Raw genomic sequence first — 7,834 nt, 5'->3', positions numbered from 1 at the left:
CTGGGTGCCCAGCCATGTTGTAATCCCTGGCAATGAACAAGCAAATACTCTTGCACGTTATGCCACTATGTCCACATCACCTCAACCACGCTTCTCACATATTCCAGCTACGGATTATTACCCCCACTTTAAAACCTTCTTTTATACCCGATGACAATCTTTCAAACCTCCACAATAATACATTACATACTGTAAAACTATCAATCTCCTCTTGGTCAGCTCCATTTCACCAGAACAGATGCTGGAAGACGGCCCTCGCACACTTACATATCAGCCACACCCACCTTACACACGCCTATCTAATATCACACTCTAACCCACCCCTATGCCCCCTATGTAATGTCCCTCTTTCTGTTGTCCTGTCCACGCTTTACTACAGCCCACACCTCTGCTTTCCCCCACCTATCGTCCATTAACTGCCCTTCCAACATATCAGACATCCTTACAGAATCCCACGGCTTCTGCCTTGGCAACTTGCTCTTCCTTAAACACATAAATATCCTTCACTTAATCTAATTCCCTTACCTAAACCACCATAACCCATGCCCTCATCAACTCCTTTACCCATCTTTAACCTTTCAACATTACTCTAGATAGTTAACGCATAGCAACTATCACCTGTCATTACACCTTCCTATAGGGCTATATGACCTTAAATATCTATCAGGAATCCCACCACTAACACCAACACCATTTCCACCATCAATAATAAGAATAAGAATAACAATAATAATACTAATACTAATAGTAATAAAATGAGTCATACAAGTAACAATATCAATTATGTTTAAAACAATAAAATTACTTTTTGAAAAATAAATGATGAATGGAATAAATAGGTTGGCCTGTAGTAGTAATAACTGATTCCTTGGTGGCCAAGTGTTTGTGGAGGCATCTATGTGTACAAAATAACAATTATATCAACACTAAATTAAAGAGTTCATGGCATCAATGGATTCATACAGTTAATTGTGCTGATTCAACATTTTGTGCTGTGTGGGCCAACCAATTTATGCAAACTGTATAATGTTTTTTTTTCTAACATTTCCTCCTTGCTCAATTAAACAACAACACTGACTCTCATACTACAGTCACTGAATAAACCTGAGAAAATTCTTGACAAATTTAAGAAGGAAGCAAAATTGAAATGTGAATAAAAGGTCTTATTCTTGCCACAAATTAAAGCTTTAAGGAAAAAGAAAAACATTAAATCAACAATATAAACTTTCTTTCTAGAAATTAATCTAGTATCTCTTACAAAAAAATAATTAATACCTTTATGGATAAGAGCAGTCTACAACCATATCCAGATATACAGCAATTATTTGTAAATTAAACTACCAGACTTATTTACATTTCATTGACCACTCAGACAAGCTGCCACTGCTTGTTTTGATTTTCCATGATATAGTCTATTCCATTAAAACAAAGAAGTGTTGCCTCACAAACTTCATAGAGGTACTTAATCACATTATCTTCTACAGTAACATCATGGTTTCTTGTACATCTGTGTTTTTGAGCAAACTTAACATATTCCAAAACAGGCCTTACTTAGCAGACTAGATCCAACACCAATGCACCTTCTAATCTCAGCTTTTGTATATCTGGATTTTCTTTGATTCCTTTTTCTGTTGCAGAATACAACTTTCAAATATGAAACACTTACTTCATCCCTTAGCATTTTGTAGTTCAATGAATTTATTAAGTCTTAACTGGGAGATCCATACATCCTCAGGAGGTCCACCTACAGCTTCTGTATCTTAAATTGGTAACAGCTAATTTCACAGGAAGATTTACTTTAATTTTTCTATCATACACAATCACATACAAACAAAATTCTGGCAAAGTATTTTTATGCTTTGGGAAACTCAATTAGAAGACTGGTGAATTCCACCAAGTTAATATTCAATCTGACTGCTTTTGGGTCAAAGTGCAGGTGACTGGCCCTGTGGTTGGTGCGCTGCAATTATTGAACCACTTTGCTGACTTTTCCCAAGTCTTGACCTGTTGAGAATGGAGAGCACAATTATCATGATTGTCAAGTATGCATCAACTCCTCGGTGATGAATACGGCTACAGCCGTCATGAAATAACAGACTTTTGAGTTGGGTTGGCCTGCTTATGCCTAGTCATGAAGTCTAGACTGTTGAATAATATTACATCACAAATAGATCCGTCCCCCATCACCATAGGATTAAATGGGAGTCCTATATTTTGTGTGTCAATTGAATACTTACATTTCTAAGAGAATTTTCTGTTCACAAAGACATATGCAAACACCCATGCACGCATGCATGAACCCGCACCCGCACACACATTCATAAAAGAAAAAATTACCTTTCAGGAAATGCCAATGAAGACTGAAATACAAAGAAAACCACATATATAATGGTCTTTTTTTATGCACTTTGGTTTTCTCTCACTCTTTCCTTCCCCTTCTTGAAAGGTGACTTGTAGTGCCTTTTCCTCCTAATCTTCTTCTTCAGGGAGGGAGGCCATGCTCTTCTCCAAGCCTTCCTTTGGGTGTTTTCCCTGTCCCCTCCTGGATTGGAGTCTGTGCTTGGCTGTGATCTGTAGCTCCCCTCACGGCATGCTGTCTGTGAATGGCATGAGAAGGGGCTCATGTCTAAGAGAAACATCAGTGTCACCATAATGTTAACAATGAACATCAGTGAATAGCACGAAATGGGTGGCCTTTTGTCTAGGAGAAAGGTCTTCTATGTAAACTTATCATCTGACATTCAAATCATGACGAGCAGGATATGAACGTCTTGTCTAGGAGAAAGATCTATGTAACCTATTGATCTTAAAGTGAAAGTTAGTGGATGGGAGGGGAGATTATCATCAGTTACATTTTTAAGAGCAGAAATCAGTAAATTGCAGTTATCATGTAAAGCAGGTTTCGTAAGTAATTTTAAGAACCACACATTTTTCTTCACTGTGAAAAAACTTCTAAAGCAACCTTAGGAAGGAAGAACACTGTGAGAAAACTTCCAACCTGAAGCAAAATTGTAATGCCTTGAGGCAACTGTATATTATTTGCCTGTCTTAACATTGCCTGGGAGACAGGCTAATCGAAGATTTAACCACTTCAGACTCAAGTTTCCTATACTTCTACATTGACAGCCATATGACAGCAAAAAAGGATTGTTCAAAAAAATGGAAAGGAAAAAATATAATGATAAAACTAGAAAAATAAATAATATGATCCAAGAACCCTATAAAATTAATAAAGCATGAATGGCATTTTTCTCTTCTGATCTATACCATCAATATCACATAAGTCATACTGTGATTTTAGTTAATCTATTTGTTTATGCATGGAGTGCTCCACAAGTGCTCTGTTATTAAGGAGTCAATTACTAATCCTACCTATACACCAATATATTTTTTCTCTTGATTTTTGTTAACATCCCTTTTCATCTTCGAATGCTATGAGTATTGTTAGTAACATTGCATTAATCATTTCAATAATAACAGTATCAATATTAACAGCATTAGAAAAAATACTTTCCTTAAACGCTCAAGAAAGGGGGAAAGCAGGGGAGATCACAGAGGCCAGGGGTAGCCAACCAGTCAATCACGAATGACTGGTCGATCAAAAGAATGTTTAAAGTTGATCACACTACTGTACCTGTTAATAATTTGTCCTTCAGAAGTTGTCATGCAAATACCTGCAATAGCATATTCAAGTACTCATGATACTTGGATTATTATATTTCTCTTTTTTCTGGGAATAAGTTATATCTATATTTATAATGATGTTACACTATTACAGTTACATCTATGGAATATGTTTGAATCTTAGGCTATTAGATCGCATCAGGGGAACTGTAGAAGAAGTAGCTCATATCTCATAAAAGGTTGGCCACCCCTGACACAGGCCTCCTAATTGGCTCTTGGTGGCTAAGCACCTGAGCTGTCTTTGAGTAAACAAAATTTCCATAACAAAACTACAGTGAACATAACTTCTGGCAGTAATAAGTTAATAATGATATGAAAAGACATTTTGTATATTCATTTCTTCTCTGTTCAATCATTCATCTTATCAAATATTATGTAATTTTATTCTATATACATGGGAAAACAAATAATTCCTAATAGTTTAAATAACTTTCTTCAAAATAATAATGGACTTCCAAAGCATGCACTGGGCATTTATCACATCCAATAAAGAAACATTAAAAAAAAAAATGAAAAATAGTATCCCAAAAGGATAGACAGTTTATGGATAAAATACAGTCTTCACACATGTGCCAGTGTATAACATGCCTTATTTTACGAATGGAGTTGTTTGCAGCAGCCAGTCGTCTCTTAATTAAAATATTTATAATAATATTCTGAATCAAAAGGAGAGTATTTATATAAAAAAGGAAAGAAATACTATTTCTTTCTAGGCTAGTATGATGCATACTGTATGCATTTTATCTTATTTTATTCTCATTATAGTGTACTGGGAATATCAAGCATGCTGTACTGGTACTGATTTTTTTCAGTCCCTAATATCTGAGGAAAAACATAAATTACTCAGTTACTTATGCCTGCAGAATACATACGCTGCAATATATAGAAAGAAAGTTTAACATTACTATACACAGATTTATCACTTTGTCTTATGCTTCTCACTTTTGAATCATCACATGAGCAAATTAACACACCAAAGAAAATCTCACCTGATGAGAATTCCTCATTGTAAGGCCATTATCCATCGAGATGATGGCCAGAATGCCACTTTAGGGACAAGCGTTGAGATAAGGGATTGACGACCCATTGCAATCCAAAAATCTGGCAAGGGGTATGTTCCAATTAATAAATATAGTAATGTGCTATTACGCAAATCAAGTTTAACAAAATGCTACACACAATTTTATGCAAAGAGTGAGAAAGGAATTCCTGTGTGACCAATATCCACTTACTACATGACAATTTTGTAAAAGGCACACAAATATTCCACAAGAATTTGCTGTAAATCCTTAGTTATAGGAATAAGGAATACATTTCCTTATCAAGATCGTCAGCTGACAGTATATTATGGAATATATAATTATTTTTCAATAAACTTAATCACTAATACATGCACTCCAACTTTCAAAATATTATTGTTCTATTTCAATCCACTTAAAACTTGTTATGATACTGGTTAGAGCCTATGAATTCAAAAAAAGTTGAGGGGGATAATGAAATCTGTGACTTGTCCCTCTCATCATTACACTCAAATCATGACTTTATGTGAAATCAAATTCAAAAGTTAATTTTCCTTGTCTGGTGCACTAACCTATCCGAGAATCAAGGCCTATTGAAAGTAAAGCAGTGGCTGTGCCTTTGTCTAGGGGTCTTTAACCTCTGAGATGATGGAGGCCCATGAGAGGCAAAAAGACTTTTTCATTTGACTATAAATCAACAGGACAAAATCCATAGATCCATGACTACATATCACTTTCCAGGAAATTAACAAGCTACCTATTGGGGCATATTTTTTGTTGTTAATCAAAAGAAGTCATCAATACCTTGACTAATGACTGACAGCTGCATTGCATCTGGTAATAACCCTTGTTGTTATGAATTTATCAACAAAAACAAGGTCCCTGAGAGAAGACTATCAAGATGTTGTATGATATGTAAAGACTGTCTCCAGTAATTTTCCTTTCTATGATGCCATATATTACATTCAATAAATTCTTTTTAATAACTGTGTACAAAAAATAAATATTATACACCCTTATATAGTATAATTACATATATTGAGGAAACTGCTCTATTAATCCACTGTTGTCATGAATATTGTAATTTCCACTGTAGTTCTTTTTTTCAAACATATGTTTACACACAGACTACTCCATAAGTGCTCAGCTTGACAAGTGCATGGCACTGGGGGCTCCCAATGTCATTGGGTTAATGTAGATGCTGTTATTATAAGCATTATAATCATTATAATGTCATTAATATAATCTTAGCAATAAAATCTCTAACATACATATCATCCTCAGTGGCAATGGGTTTAGAAAATGTCGGGTTGCAGACTGGGAACAGAAGAAAGGGTAACTACAGGAAAATCAAGAAATCTGGCTTGTCTCTCTTAAAATCAGCAATTCTTACAGGATGAAATCTCACTTAAAAATTTGGTCTTGTACTTCCAATCACTAAACATATTTTGTGTCATTCATAACTATGAACTGATGAAAATGTTAGTCAAAAGATAAGCTGATGCAGTCGTTTTGTTAAGACTGAACAGATGAAATCTCATGTAATAAGTATATTTTAATCAAATGTCAAATGCCCCAATATTGTCAAAGAAAAAATACTAAATATAGTTAACACTTCCTTTTTCCCTGAATGAAACCAAAATATAAATATGCTATGAAATAAAATTCTAAATGTAATTATATTGTTAACTAAAACTTCGAACTGTATAAAAAAGACCAACACTAAGCATATCTAACCCAATGGAACTGGAAAACAATCAAGGGTGCATTAACCACTGCTTATGGGTTGCCTGCAAAAGATAAAATTCACAAGTAGGAGACAATGTTTTTCCCACTTGTTTCAAGGTAATATGTTTGTTCCTTTTCAATAAAAGTAACAAAAGATGAGGGCTAAGTTTGACTTTGGAGGCTGAAGTTCAAGGACTAGCTCTGTTGGAGCCACAAAACTCCAAAGTTACATACTATGCAGACCAGAGAGCAGCTTCCATTGTCATGGCATATATAGGTGGCATCAGGAATTTGAGATGACTCAGATTGCGCAGATTGTGAAAAGTGTCTGTACGTACAGTTGGTATAGTCTGTTTCACACAACCATAGGGGTAAACTAGAAAATAAGATACTTTTCACCTATGATACTTGCTTCCCAAGTGGATGATAAAAAAAGTGTGCAATAATATTTTGGTACACGTTCACAGGAAAATTTATGGCACAAGAAATAATCTGCTGCCAGATATAATAGTGCCAGAAATGAAGAAAATATATTGCAAAAAATAATGCGTAGAAATTAAGTCCACAGTGATAAGGTGGGGTCCAGGCACAGTGCCCCAAATATGGAGATACAGTGATTGGGTGGGGGCCTGGGAACTAATACGATGATGTTTGTAGATCCCCAAGAGTGACTGGAGGGGTGCCGTCACTTGGTAAACAGTAACCAATACTTTGATTTGTGATGGAAAGTGATCCAAGATTAATTGCTACTACAGTGTAAATAACTGAAACAAGAAATAATAATTGCAAGATTGGAAGACTGTATGAAGCAAAAAAAAAAAAAAAAAAAGTTTTACACAATAGTTCTGCCTACTGGATCATGATTTTAGCATCCTTGGATAACCCTCACTCTAAAGATTCCAAACATATAGAAATTATTAAGCAGAAACCCACTAAATCCTCACATTCTTCTCCCTGATAGCAGGGGAAGGCATGAAAGGTACCATGGAAATTGTGGGATAAAATATGAATATACACAGAATCAGACACTATATTGTCTAATGCTAATTATTAATCTAATTGTTGCAGGGGGCTGTGTCGCCTGCAACCCCCCATGAGAGAACTCCTACCTCCCCTACCCCTGCCCAGAAAAACAAAGAATCATCCATGCATTCATGACAGGAAAGAACTTATGACTGCCACACGGGAGCGCTGTTGCCGAGTCTGTCTAATGCTCACTCCTGCCGTGAATATGTGAAGGATTCTTTGAGCAGCCTCCAGGGGGGGGCATTATATTTGGCAATAAAATGACCCTCCCCTGCTATTGGTCTGTAGTGGGAAGGTTTCCACACACTAATTTTTATATCTTTGGTAACTAGAGAGTGAGAAGAATCCAATGATACCCAAATAGTCAGTATCCCTTA

At 35.7% G+C, this 7,834-nt stretch overlaps 1 long non-coding RNA gene across 3 annotated transcripts in view; it reads right to left on the bottom strand.

The window, feature by feature from the left end:
• Window positions 1-1,211: 1,211 nt before the first annotated feature.
• The window catches only part of LOC138861263 (uncharacterized), an 8,381-nt gene continuing 1,758 nt past the window's right edge, over window positions 1,212-7,834 (bottom strand). For all 3 annotated transcript variants that reach the window (XR_011398472.1, XR_011398471.1, XR_011398470.1), the window contains exons 2-4: window positions 4,674-4,785; window positions 2,338-2,597; window positions 1,212-2,004 (exon numbers count right to left, since the gene is read on the bottom strand). This is a non-coding gene — a long non-coding RNA (uncharacterized lncRNA). The remainder of the gene's footprint in view (window positions 2,005-2,337; window positions 2,598-4,673; window positions 4,786-7,834) is intronic.

This window comes from Penaeus vannamei, unplaced genomic scaffold, assembly GCF_042767895.1.
Source record: "Penaeus vannamei isolate JL-2024 unplaced genomic scaffold, ASM4276789v1 unanchor3691, whole genome shotgun sequence".
Classification (NCBI taxonomy): Eukaryota; Metazoa; Arthropoda; class Malacostraca; order Decapoda; family Penaeidae; genus Penaeus; species Penaeus vannamei.
The sequence above is the reverse complement of the archived record's forward strand: the minus strand, read 5'-3'. Positions and strand labels throughout refer to the sequence as shown.